Source organism: Coregonus lavaretus (genome assembly GCF_964263955.1).
Source record: "Coregonus lavaretus genome assembly, chromosome: 25".
Classification (NCBI taxonomy): domain Eukaryota; kingdom Metazoa; phylum Chordata; class Actinopteri; order Salmoniformes; family Salmonidae; genus Coregonus; species Coregonus lavaretus.
In genome coordinates, this window is record NC_140012.1 from 31,642,278 (window position 1) to 31,656,831 (window position 14,554).

The following is a 14,554-nucleotide window of genomic DNA, read 5'->3' on the forward strand; positions in this document are numbered from 1 at the left end:
AATGGTAAAGGATTGCAATATTTACCTGGAGCTAACCTTGCAGATAGCGTCACTGGGTGATCTGAAAAGTCATAGTCAATCGATCAATAATATAATAATACTTTTAGCAAAAATGTTTATTTTCAATTTACAATCTGTAGAAGCAATGAGAATAGAAAGGTTCAGAACTTTTGTAAAACATCACAGTACAGTTGAAAAATATATGGCAAATAGAAATCCTATATGGATGGTGTTAAGAGATAGATGGGTGGTGTTGAATGGAGTTGAAGGATGGGACTAATAACAACTAACAACAACTAATAACAAGATACAGTGGGGAAAAAAAGTATTTAGTCAGCCACCAATTGTGCAAGTTCTCCCACTTAAAAAGATGAGAGAGGCCTGTAACACGTCAACTATGACAGACAAAATGAGAATTTCTTTTCCAGAAAATCACATTGTAGGATTTTTAATGAATTTATTTGCAAATGATGGTGGAAAATAAGTATTTGGTCAATAACAAAAGTTTCTCAATACTTTGTTATATACCCTTTGTTGGCAATGACACAGGTCAAACGTTTTCTGTAAGTCTTCACAAGGTTTTCACACACTGTTGCTGGTATTTTGGCCCATTCCTCCATGCAGATCTCCTCTAGAGCAGTGATGTTTTGGGGCTGTCGCTGGGCAACACGGACTTTCAACTCCCTCCAAAGATTTTCTATGGGGTTGAGATCTGGAGACTGGCTAGTCCCCTCCAGGACCTTGAAATGCTTCTTACGAAGCCACTCCTTCGTTGCCCGGGCGGTGTGTTTGGGATCATTGTCATGCTGAAAGACCCAGCCACGTTTCATCTTCAATGCCCTTGCTGATGAAAGGAGGTTTTCACTCAAAATCTCACGATACATGGCCCCATTCATTCTTTCCTTTACACGGATCAGTCGTCCTGGTCCCTTTGCAGAAAAACAGTCCCAAAGCATGATGTTTCCACCCCCATGCTTCACAGTAGGTATGGTGTTCTTTGGATGCAACTCAGCATTCTTTGTCCTCCAAACACGACAAGTTGAGTTTTTACCAAAAAGTTATATTTTGGTTTCATCTGACCATATGACATTCTCCCAATCCTCTTCTGGATCATCCAAATGCACTCTAGCAAACTTCAGACAGGCCTGGACAGGTACTGGCTTAAGCAGGGGGACACGTCTGGCACTGCAGGATTTGAGTCCCTGGCGGCGTAGTGTGTTACTGATGGTAGGCTTTGTTACTTTGGTCCCAGCTCTCTGCAGGTCATTCACTAGGTCCCCCCGTGTGGTTCTGGGATTTTTGCTCACCGTTCTTGTGATCATTTTGACCCCACGGGGTGAGATCTTGCGTGGAGCCCCAGATCGAGGGAGATTATCAGTGGTCTTGTATGTCTTCCATTTCCTAATAATTGCTCCCACAGTTGATTTCTTCAAACCAAGCTGCTTACCTATTGCAGATTCAGTCTTCCCAGCCTGGTGCAGGTCTACAATTTTGTTTCTGGTGTCCTTTGACAGCTCTTTGGTCTTGGTCATAGTGGAGTTTGGAGTGTGACTGTTTGAGGTTGTGGACAGGTGTCTTTTATACTGATAACAAGTTCAAACAGGTGCCATTAATACAGGTAACGAGTGGAGGACAGAGGAGCCTCTTAAAGAAGAAGTTACAGGTCTGTGAGAGCCAGAAATCTTGCTTGTTTGTAGGTGACCAAATACTTATTTTCCACCATAATTTGCAAATAAATTCATTAAAAATCCTACAATGTGATTTTCTGGATTTTTTTTCTCATTTTGTCTGTCATAGTTGACGTGTACCTATGATGACAATTACAGGCCTCTCTCATCTTTTTAAGTGGGAGAACTTGCACAATTGGTGGCTGACTAAATACTTTTTTTCCCCCACTGTAACTAATAATGTAAGCATACTGTGTCCATAATAAGTATATAGGTTGTAGGTTGAGAGCTTTTGTGAAAGAGCACAGTTAGAAAGATATGGCATATAGAAGCAAACCGGATGGACATCATGAAAATGATCGGAGAGGTTGAGAGAAGAAGAAGAAGAAAACAAACAAAATATAATCATTGTAAAATTGACTGTGTCCATAAAATGTATATAGTAAGTAAAAGCTGGAAGTAGTGGCCTAAGCATTGTTGTTTACTAGTTTACTCCAATTAGGGAAAGGGTGGTGGGGTTGGAAAGTAATAAAGGGGAATATATATTTTTTAAAGGATATGTATGTGTATGTATGTATGTATATGTGTGTGTGTATGTGTGTATGTATGTATGTATGTATGTATGTATGTATGTATAATGTATGTATGTGTGTATAATGTATATGTGTATGTATATATGTATATGTATGTATACAGTGGGGAGAACAAGTATTTGATACAGTGCCGATTTTGCAGGTTTTCATACTTACAAAGCATGTAGAGGTCTGTAATTTTTATCATAGGTACACTTGTGAGACGGAATCTAAAACAAAAATCCAGAAAATCACATTGTATGATTTTTAAGTAATTTATTTGCATTTTATTGCATGTCATAAGTATTTGATACATCAGAAAAGCAGAACTTAATATTTGGTACAGAAACCTTTGTTTGCAATTACAGAGATCATACGTTTCCTGTAGGTCTTGACCAGGTTTGCACACACTGCAGCAGGGATTTTGGCCCACTCCTCCATACAGACCTTCTCCAGATCCTTCAGGTTTCTGGGCTGTCGCTGGGCAATACGGACTTTCAGCTCCCTCCAAAGATGTTCTATTGGGTTCAGGTCTGGAGACTGGCTAGGCCACTCCAGGACCTAGAGATGCTTCTTACGGAGCCACTCCTTAGTTGCCCTGGCTGTGTGTTTCGGGTCGTTGTCATGCTGGAAGGCCCAGCCACGACCCATCTTCAATGCTCTTACTGAGGGAAGGAGGTTGTTGGCCAAGATCTCGCGATACATGGCCCCATCCATCCTCCCCTCAATACGGTGCAGTCGTCCTGTCCCCTTTGCAGAAAAGCATCCCCAAAGAATGATGTTTCCACCTCAATGCTTCACGTTTGGGATGGTGTTCTTGGGGTTGTACTCATCCTTCTTCTTCCTCCAAACACAGCGAGTGGAGTTTAGACCAAAAAGCTCAATTTTTGTCTCATCAGACCACATGACCTTCTCCCATCCCTCCTCTGGATCATCCAGATCGTCATTGGGAAACTTCAGACGGGCCTGGACATGCGCTGGCTTGAGCAGGGGGACCTTGCGTGCGCTGCAGGATTTTAATCCATGACGGCGTAGTGTGTTACTAATGGTTTTCTTTGAGACTGTGGTCCCAGCTCTCTTCAGGTCATTGACCAGGTCCTGCCGTGTAGTTCTGGGCTGATCCCTCACCTTCCTCATGATCATTGATGCCCCACGAGGGGAGATCTTGCATGGAGCCCCAGACCGAGGGTGATTGACCGTCATCTTGAACTTCTTCCATTTTCTAATAATTGCGCCAACAGTTGTTGCCTTCTCACCAACCTGCTTGCCTATTGTCCTGTAGCCCATCCCAGCCTTGTGCAGGTCTACAATTTTATCCCTGATGTCTTTACACAGCTCTCTGGTCTTGGCCATTGTGGAGAGGTTGGAGTCTGTTTGATTGAGTGTGTGGACAGGTGTCTTTTATACAGGTAACGAGTTCAAACAGGTGCAGTTAATACAGGTAATGAGTGGAGAACAGGAGGGGTTCTTAAAGAAAAAATAAAACAGGTCTGTGAGAGCCGGAATTCTTACTGGTTGGTAGGTGATCAAATACTTATGTCATGCAGTAAAATGCAAATTAATTACTTAAAAATCATACAATGTGATTTTCTGGATTATAGTTTTAGATTCCGTCTCTCACAGTTGAAGTGTACCTATGATAAAAATTACAGACCTCTACATGCTTTGTAAGTAGAAAAACCTGCAAAATCGGCAGTGTATCAAATACTTGTTCTCCCCACTGTATATGTATATATATATATATAAAAACATGGGGGATTGGAAGTGATGCAGACAATTACATTGATGGAAGTTACAATCTATCTGCAATATTAAGCTGATCTACCCCCCCCAAAAAAAAAACTTTGTGCACTCGAGGAGTTAACTCGTTTGTTGTCTTTTTTTACTAAATCAGAAGTTATTATCCTAGGTGACCTAAATTATGATTGGGAAATGCAGGCTTCAGACATTTTACATTTAACAGACACTCTTTACCAGAGTGACTTACAGTTTTTGTGAGTGCATACATTTTTTCATACTGGCCCCCCGTGAGAATCGAACCCACAACCATGGCGTTGCAAGTGCCATGCTCTACCAATTGAGCTACACGGGACAATCTAAAATTCATTTGTAATGATCTAAACCTAACCCAGCTGGTGACTAAGCCTACATGGCCCAGCACTAAAGATCCTTCAAAGTCAACTCTGATTGGTCTTATTTGAATGAATACACCAGAGAAATATGTTTCTACTGGTGTCTTCACCCAAAATATTAGTTACCATTGCCCAGTTATTTGTGTATATACGCCAAAAATATACGCCTTGTGTCATCACAAAGAGGAACTTTAAAAACTTCAGTGAACAGGCTTTTTCTTTTACATGATCTTTATTTTAGTGACCTTGATTGTATTTCAGCAATCCTTGAACATCATTTAGCTTTCATCCTTTTTGCAGATGTCTTCAATACTATTTTGGATAAACATGCTCCCTTAACAAAATTAAGGGTTAAAGGTAGATCGAATGCCTGGAACATTCTGAAATTAACAGAAGTCATTCATAAAAGAGATGGTGCTTGGGTGAAAGCCAGGAACACAGGCTTAGGTCCAGATTCGCAAGCTTTTAAGCAACTTAGGAATCATTGTGTAAGACAAATCAGAAAGGCAAAATCTATTTCGGATTGTAATGGGAACCCGGCTAAATTCTGGAAAACTGTCAAATCCCTGAAGGGTTCTACTTCCTCCTCTCTGCCACAACAAAGTAATTCAGACAAGGGTCTCATTACAGAAAAAATTATATCATTGAAGCATTTCATCACCATTTTATTTCAGCGGGCTATCTCTTTGAAATAACTTCTAAGCCTATTCACAATGATATTGGGCTGGATGCTGATTAGGGAAACTAGCTGAATGATTAGAGAAATTATTGTCAAAGCATTTATTTTAGGCTATTTAAAGAAAATGTCCTGGATGCTTTGCTAGACATAGACAACAAGAAATCCACAGGGCCTTCCAATTGTTTTTCCACCATTCAGTTTTCCCATAAAGCATTTTAGAAACACTTAAAATGAGTGTAATAAGGGTTGTATTTCATGTAGGCTTACCCTGGCATGATGTTTTGATAACTGTGTAAATCTATCTAGGACAAGGTGGCTTTTATCAATATATTTTCCTGTATTTACCCCCCCAAAATGAAATGCTAATTAGTTGCTAATGTGGCTATCATAAAGAAATGCCATGATGATGTGGATGAGACTACCGAATCAAGGCAAAGGTAAGAATCTCTGGATTAACTATGTAATGTTACCTAAATTTAGAAATGAATACATTTGCTAAAGGTCATTAAATTGACAATTCTTTAAAGGTGTCAGCTAGAGATGACTTGCAGGAGCTTGCAGGGATTTGTAGTCTTACATGATGTCTACTTTGATGCTAATTAGCATGTTCGAATCTGAGAGTAAATAGAGCCTAATATATTGATAAAAGTCACGTTGTCTGAGAGATATTTACAGTACATGGTTATCAGAACGTCACGCCATGGTAACCCTACACAAAACACAGCCCTTATTTTAAGTGTTTCTAATATTCCCTGTGGGAAAAAATGAATGGTGGAAAAACGATTGGAACCACTTCCCTCTTTGACCACTAGGCTTCAAGGGTATTATGACACCTCCACTGTGGGGCTCTATAACCCACGTTTTTTATTTAACATTGTTATCAGGAAATATTCCAACATTTTGAAAATCAGCTATTGTGCTGCCACTCCATAAGGGTGGGGATATTAGTGATCTCAATAATTATCGGCTCATTTCAAGGCTTCCTTGTCTAGCTAAGATTCTTGAATCCTTGGTAAATGTACAACTTTGCTATTTTTTATGAGAAATGTATTTTGAATGTAAACCAGTCAGGGTTTAGGCCTGGGAATAGCATTATTACAGCAACCACTTTAGTTGTTAATGATCTTGTCAATGCTTTAGACACTAAAATTAAATGTGCTGCTTTGTTCGTGGACCTGTCAAAAGCTTTTGCTACTGTTGATCATGCTATTTTATTGAAAAAGTTGTCCTCGATAGGCCTTGGCTCTGACGCCTGTTCATGGTTTCTGACGCCTGTTCATGGTTTCAGATGTGGACAATATGAATCAATCAAACAATGTTTATACAATATTTTGCATCAGAGGGTAGGTCACAATTTAATTTGACTGACAAATATAAATACCAATCTTAGCTCAAATTTGTAGTAGACTTTGACCAATGACTGTAAAGAGTGGCGAGAATGTCCCTCCCCTTGAGCTGGACATCGAGCAGAAATCTTCTGTGCTTTGGCCTATCAATGGAGGAAAGAACGTCATCTGTTTCATACATTTAGCCAGCTGCCAAATCAGTTCAGTTCTTCCATAAACTAGTATTTTTGTTTTTATTTCCCAACACATTGTTTTCATAGCGCTGTCTCTTTTGTGTGCCAAATATGCATAAAAAAGACCACGGTCAGTGCCAAGAAATGTTGAAAGGGGATTTCGTGTAAAGCGCTAGCCTAGCTATCTTGGTTAGCTAGCTAAAATTCTGGTCAGCTAGCTAGTTCAAGAAAAATTATTAAAACCAAAAATTGATAGCCAAGTAAAATAATATTCCATTGCAACCAGAAGAGGGGCTATTCTCCGAAAACGTAAGTAGATAACTGTTTCAGGTTGATTGGCATTAGCCAATTTGCAAGCTAGCATGTTGCTAACTAGCTTAGCTAGTAACGTTAACTAGTCACATTGCAGTCACACTCAATCATGACTTTCAGCCTAATTATTTGCTAGCTATATGTGTAGTTAGTTATGGCTACCATAGTTAATTACATTATATAGCGAAAACAATAAATGGCCATTGATTGAAGTCGACCATTGCTTGTAAGTAACATACCGGTATTTGGCTAACTCTAGCTGGCTAGCTGTTGTTGTTGTTGACAACATAGAAAATGTCCCCCCACTACTTTAGTTAGCTAGTTAACTAGTTCATTGGCACAGGAGCCACACTGGTCCAGCATTTACTTGTTGTTGGCTTCAGCTAGCTAGCCAGCTAGAAATACACGCTAATTTGGTCGCAATCCATGTTGGACATAGAGGGGCTATAGACAGCCATCAAGCTAGATTTAATTGTGGTCATGCTATCTAACGTTACGCTAATTTACGCTGTATATAAGTGACATTATTTGGCAGTGTGCAATAACGTCACTCAAATCAACAACATTCGCTAACTACAAACATTGTTGGTCGACTGCAACTCTACTGGTAATTTAGCAGTCCACGCCCAAACTCTAATGAGGGGTTTAACCCCTAAATGTAACACTAAACCTCCGAGATTTAGCCTCTGACAAGTTGTTCAACAGCCATCGTGATTTTATTGTTCCTCATTAGCTATCCCAGGATCAACAGTGCCAGGCCAGGTGGATATAGCTAGCTAAGCTAGGACTACAACCATATGCAAACTGACATGGTGTGTTCTGTATCCTTGACTAACTTGTTGACCTTTGTAACTTGTGTGAAAGCAGTGGCCTTCAGTGAAACTCCTGTTGCCAGGTGTGTATTTATTCGTCAGACACTGTTGCAAAACGTTCTGCAACGGAAACTTTACCCTAATCTATTTGGTTCCTAGTGAATACACCCATTATGCAACACAATTGTGCACTGCACTTGTTGTCACACAGGTGTGGTCCATTCATTCCATCTCAGAGAGAAAGTATTCTTTCTAAAAAACAATTGGGTGCAGCTAAAGACAAATAGTTTAGGCTGTACTGGTAGTTATATATATATTGTATGACTATTAGGCTAAGTGCAAGTACTGGCAGGACCAGAAATGAATTGTAGGCTAACTCCTCTCCACCACGTGAGATCTGAACGGTCACACCTGCTTACATTATGGATGGATGCACCATATGGTTCCCCACTTCAGGTTTCAGTGGAGGTGACAATGACTTAATGTGTTGTTGGATGAAATTGCATCATCATTGACATGTTTATATTGACACTTTGGTGCAAAATGCTGCCCCTGTCCCACTGTAAACATAACTTCTCTCAGCCAGAGGGGAGGGGAAAGGGATGTTTGTTGGCCAGAAGCTCTCAACATCCTTGTGCTAGATGTAAACGTGACTGACCAGTGCCATATTGCCACTGTCAACACAACAACCAAGTAGAATTCTGTTTGGTCTGCCTGTGTCAACTGCTAAATGTGTTGATGTAGCCTGAACCTTTCCAAGACAAAAGCTGAGACATTGGCAGACTTTCAAACAAGTGTTTATGTGTGTCAGATGGGAGCTATTACATTGATTATTATTCTGTTGAATCCACTTGCCTTTACATGAGTCAATAAATAGGCCTAGTCTGTTGTAATATCCTTTATACAGAGGTCACTGACAAGAAGAGGGAGGAAAAGGAAAAGTAGCCCAAGTAGTTGCTGATAGTGACAAGTTAGTGATGCGATCATGGTCTGGAATGAAGAGAGAGAGAGAAGTCAGATGTTCATGTCAATGACATGTTTTGAAAGGTCTTTCTCTTGTAGACCATGAATATGTATATATTTGTATGTTAGTGTAGATGGGCCACACTCATGAGGACTGAGATTCTCCATAATAAAGTGAAAGTGATTAGGCCTTAATAGCCATGGGGCTTCAGATGACCTCAGGTGAGGTGGTGATGGGGTCAAAACAAACAGTGATGTCTACTTCCAAGAAAGAGCCTTTCACATTCTTGGAAGGAAGGTAGCTCTGTTTGTTTTGATCCTGTCACCTCAACTGCCATAGAGAATCAGTGGAAAGAGGATACCTAGTCAGTTGCACAATTGAATGCATTCAACCAAAATGGGTCTTCCGCATTTAACCCAACCCCTCTGAATCAGAGAGGTGCGGGGGGCTGCCTTAATCGGTGTCATCGGCGCCCGGGGAGAGGTTGTTGTTGTTGTTGGGGGTTAACTGCCTTGCTCAAGGGCAGAACGGCAGATTTTTCCACCTTGCCGGCTCAGGGATTGGAACGCTCTTAACCTCTAGGCTACCTGAGGCCTCAAGGTGTTGTAACGTCCTGTTATCCTTGGTCTCAGTAGTCCCTCATGAGGGGTGGAGGTGGGGCTGATAGCCCAAATAGAGAGGATGGGAAGTGGGAGATGAAAAAAGTTGTCTAATTAAGTATTTTTTTCCTGGGCTCTACTGATGGAGGAGAGGTTTATTGTTGATGTTCTTGACTCCTAGTCCTGGTTCTTTTTGGATACGATGAAGTAGGCTAGTAGGCCTAGGCTTGTTCTCTTTTCACTGTGCTTCAAAACATGTCATCTTTTTTTGTTGTTGCACAGAACTGAACACAACCCTTCAGCCTGTTATTCCCACTTAGCTGTAGAGCTGGTGTTTATGCTGGACGCGCACACATTTGGTCTTATTAATGGGATACGGAAAGCCAGCCTGTAGGTCTGACATGTTCATTGAACAGTATGGTCATTACTCTCTGCTTCTATTCTTTCATCAGTGGTGTAGCTTTTCTCACTGTAGGCTATCTCGTAATTGTTTTTATCTTCTGAGAAATCTAGGGATATGGATGCCAGTCTTACCAACTGGGTGGGTGTGGGTTTATGGGTGTGTGCGTAATGCAAAGAAAGTAATCAAATCACATTTATTTATAAAGCCCTTTTTACATCAGCAGATGTCACAAAGTGCTTATACAGAAACCCAACCTAAAACCCCAAAAAGCAAGCAATGCAGATGTAGAAGCATGGTGGCTAGGGAAAAACTCCCTGGAAAGGCAGGAGCCATGGAAGAAACCTAGAGAGGAACCAGGCACTGAGGGGTGGCCAGTCCTCTTCTGGCAGTACTAGCCTAATCAGTGATGTCTGTCTGTGTGTGTCACTAATTAAGTAATAGCGTGTTGAATTAGGCCCATGTCCTTGACAGTGTCACACAGACAGTCATTTGGAGTTGAGTTCATTCAGGCAGTCTGCAAATCCATTTTTGGTCGTGCCAAAAATATTACATTTGTTTATTGGATGGGTCACAAAAAAATATGAAAGGCTTCAGCGGTTCATGATGCAAAAATGTTTGGGAAACAATTACTAGTTGACGTGATCGTTGATGATGTCACCAACGGAAATGATGTCAACTGTGAGTAGCTCCACTCTGGCTGGCTCTCTATCCTATCCTCCGAGTCTGATAGACCCTGTCTCCTCTGCCCAGATGTGTCGGCACACTGAGTGTTGACTGGAGGGCTCAGAATAACTCCCAGATAAGTGTCAAGTGCTTGGTCACTTATAACGTTGAACAGGGTGTCTGTGTGTATAGAGTGTTGTGTGTGTATCTGTGGGGAAAGAGACAAACGGGTCAAGAGAGGTCAGATAATTGAACTCAAAATCAATGTAAAGTGAAGCCCTAACTTACCAACACATGCAGCATGTTCATTTGCTTTGAGGGTTGTACACCAGCTATGAGTATGTGTGTGTGTTGTATGTGCAATGCTGGGTGTTTTAGTGTGGAGAGCCTCGGGAGTCACTCTGAAATTCACACCATATCACAGTGAAGCCTCCAAGGACCCAGGCTTTCCCAAAGAGGATAATTATTTATCCTGGTACAAGTGTTGATTTAACTTTTTGCCCTCTGAAAAACATTCCATCCAGCCCTAATATTCAAGCCGGTTGAAGCGGTTCCAGCTTTCTATATGGGAGAGAGACTAGAGAGACCTGCTTCTGGCCCGGTCATTCCTGGGAACCCTTTTTACTGGACCATTGGGAGCAGTTCACTTAATAGTTTGTAAGAATGTGAAGTTTTCATGGGTTTGACTGTAGATTTGTTTGTGCGTGTGTATAGGCCTATATTTGGATGATGGCGTTAGGATTCGCTCTTCATCTAAGGCCAGACTGTGATTTCATGATAAGGCTAGTTAGTGCCCTGCTGCGGTGTTTGTTCTGAAGGAGTGATTCAGGATTTAGAAATGATGATGATTTCTACTCTGTTGGGGAAAAGGGCTGTGATTCACCTCAATTAGGCTAACGTTGACTACCGCTCAACATTCAACACCATAGTGCCTTGCAAGTTCATCACTTAGCTAAGGACCCTGGGACTGAACACCTCCCCCTGCAACTGGATCCTGGAGTTCCTGACGGGCTGCCCCAGGCTGTGAGGGTAGGCAACAACACATCTGCCACGATGACCATCAACACGAGGGCCCCTCAGGGGTGCGTGCTTAGTCCCCTCCTGTACTCCCTGTTCAACAATGACTGCGTGGCCACGCACAACTCCAACACCATCATTACGTTTTCTGATGACAGAACGGTGGTCGGCCTGATCACCGTCAACTATTAGACCGCCTATAGGGAGGAGGTCAGAGACCTGGCAGTGTGGTGCCAGCACAACAACCTCTCCCTCCAAGTCAGCAAGACAAAGGAGCTGATAGTGGACTACAGGAAACAGAGGCCCGAGCACGCCCCCATTCAAATCGACGGGGGTGTAGTGGAGTGGGTTGAGAGCTTCAAGGTCCTCGGTGTCCACATCACTAAGGATTTATCATGCTCCACACACCAACACAGTTGTGAAGAGGACACGACAAAGCCTCTTCCCCTTCAGGAGGCTGAAAAGATTTGGCATGGGCCCTCAGATCCTCAAAAAGATCTACAGGTGCACCATTGAGAATATCTTGACTGGCTGCATCACCTCTTGGTATGGCAACTGCTTGGCGTACGGCCCAGTACATCTCTGGGGCCGAGCTCCCTGCCATCCAGGACCTTTATACCAGACGTGTCAGAGGAAGGCCCTAAAAATTGTGAAAGACACCAGCCACCCAAGTCATACTGTTATCTCTGCTACCACACGGCAAGCGGTACCGATGCACCAAGTCTGGAACCAACAGCCATAAGACTGCTAAATAGTTAGTCCAGTCTATCTACATTGACTCTTTTTAGCACTAACTTTTTTGACTCATCACATACGCTGCTGCTACTGTTTTATCTGTCACTTAATTCCTAGTTATATGTACATATCTACCTCAATTACCTCGTACCCCTGCACATCGACTCGGTGCTGGTACCCCGTGTATACAGTGCATTCGGAAAGTATTCAGACCCCTTCCCCTTTTCCAGATTTTGTTACGTTACAGCCTTATTCTAAAATGGAGTAATAAAAAAATCCTCATCAATCTACACACTAAAATTTTTGCAAATGTATTAAAAATAAAAAACAGAAACCTTATTTACATAAGTATACAGACCCTTTGCTATGAGAGTCGAAATTGAGCTCAGGTGCATCCTGTTTCCATTGATCGTCCTTGAGAAGTTTCTACAATTTGATTGGAGTCCACCTGATTTGACGTGATTTAGAAAGGGCACACACCTGTCTTGAGGTCGAAGGAATTGTCCGTAGAGCTCCGAGACGGGATTGTGTCGAGGCATAGATCTGCGGAAGGGTACCAAAATATGTCTGCAGCATTGAAGGTCCCCAAGAACACAGTGGCCTCCATCATTCTTAAATGGAAGAAGTTTGGAACCACCAAGACTCTTCCTAGAGCTGGCCGCCCGACCAAACTGAGCAATTGGGGGAGAAGGGCCTTGGTCAGGGAGGTGACAAGAACCTGATGGTTACTCTGACAGTGCTCCAGAGTTCCTCTGTGGAGATGGGAGAATCTTCCAGAAGGACAACCATCTCTGCAGCACTCCACCAATCAGGCCTTTATGGTAGAGTGGCCAGACGGAAGCCACTCCTCAGTCAAAGGCACATGACAGCCCGCTTGGAGTTTGCCAAAATGCACCTAAAGGACTCTGACCATGAGAAACAATATTCTCTGGTCTGATGAAACCAAGATCGAACATCTCTGGAGAGACCTGAGAATAGCTGTGCAGCGACACTCCCCATCCAACCTGACAGAGCTTGAGAGGATCTGCAGAGAAGAATTGGAGAAACTCCCGAAATACAGGTGTGCCAAGCTTGTAGCGTCATACCCAAGAAGACTCGAGGCTGTATCGCTGCCAAAGATGCTTCAAAAAAGTACTGAGTAAAGGGTCTGAATGCTTATGTAAATGTGATATTTCAGTTTTTTATATTTTATAAATTAGCAAACATTTCTAAAAACCTGTTTTTGCTTTGTCATTATGGGGTATTGTGCGTAGATTGATGAGGACAAAAACAATTTAATACATTTTAGAACCACATAACATCAAAGTGTTTATCGCGCTGTCCGTGTTGCTGAAGCTGCAACATAATTACAGCCATTTATGACAGAAAAGTTAATTTACCGAAATCCCTCATTTGTTAAGGAAAAACATTCCCCATTCCCCATTCCCTCAACCTTTGCTCTCTTTATGTGACGCATAAGTGGGGAGAACAAGTATTTGACACACTGCCGATTTTGCAGGTTTTCCTACTTACAAAGCATGTAGAGGTCTGTAATTTTTTATCATAGGTACACTTCAACTGTGAGAGACGGAATCTAAAACAAAAATCCAGAAAATCACATTGTATGATTTTTAAGTAATTAATTTGCATTTTACTGCATGACATAAGTATTTGATACATCAGAAAAGCAGAACTTAATATTTGGTACAGAAACCTTTGTTTGCAATTACAGAGATCATATGTTTCCTGTAGGTCTTGACCAGGTTTGCACACACTGCAGCAGGGATTTTGGCCCACTCCTCCATACAGACCTTCTCCAGATCCTTCAGGTTTCGGGGCTGTCAGCTCCCTCCAAAGATTTTCTATTGGGTTCAGGTCTGGAGACTGGCTAGGCCACTCCAGGACCTTGAGATGCTTCTTACGGAGCCACTCCTTAGTTGCCCTGGCTGTGTGTTTCGGGTCGTTGTCATGCTGGAAGACCCAGCCACGACCCATCTTCAATGCTCTTACTGAGGGAAGGAGGTTGTTGGCTAAGATCTCATGATGCATGGCCCCATCCATCCTCCCCTCAATACGGTGCAGTCATCCTGTCCCCTTTGCAGAAAAGCATCCCCAAAGAATGATGTTTCCACCTCCATGCTTCACAGTTGGGATGGTGTTCTTGGGGTTGTACTCATCCTTCTTCCTCCAAACACGGCGAGTGGAGTTTAGACCAAAAAGCTCTATTTTTGTCTCATCAGACCACATGACCTTCTCCCATTCCTCCTCTGGATCATCCAGATGGTCATTGGCAAACTTCAGACGGCCCTGGACATGCGCTGGCTTGAGCAGGGGGACCTTGCGTGCGCTGCAGGATTTTAATCCATGACGGCGTAGTGTGTTACTAATGGTTTTCTTTGAGACTGTGGTCCCAGCTCTCTTCAGGTCATTGACCAGGTCCTGCCGTGTAGTTCTGGGCTGATCCCTCACCTTCCTCATGATCATTGATGCCCCACGAGGTG

General features: G+C 42.3%; 1 protein-coding gene across 1 annotated transcript in view; it reads left to right on the forward strand.

The window, feature by feature from the left end:
- The first annotated feature begins 6,518 nt into the window (after positions 1–6,518).
- Positions 6,519–14,554, forward strand: part of ppm1ba (protein phosphatase, Mg2+/Mn2+ dependent, 1Ba) — a 41,137-nt gene continuing 33,101 nt past the window's right edge. Inside the window, exon 1 of the mRNA XM_084141982.1 lies at positions 6,519–6,878. The gene's annotated coding sequence lies outside the window, so the exon portion shown is untranslated. The remainder of the gene's footprint in view (positions 6,879–14,554) is intronic.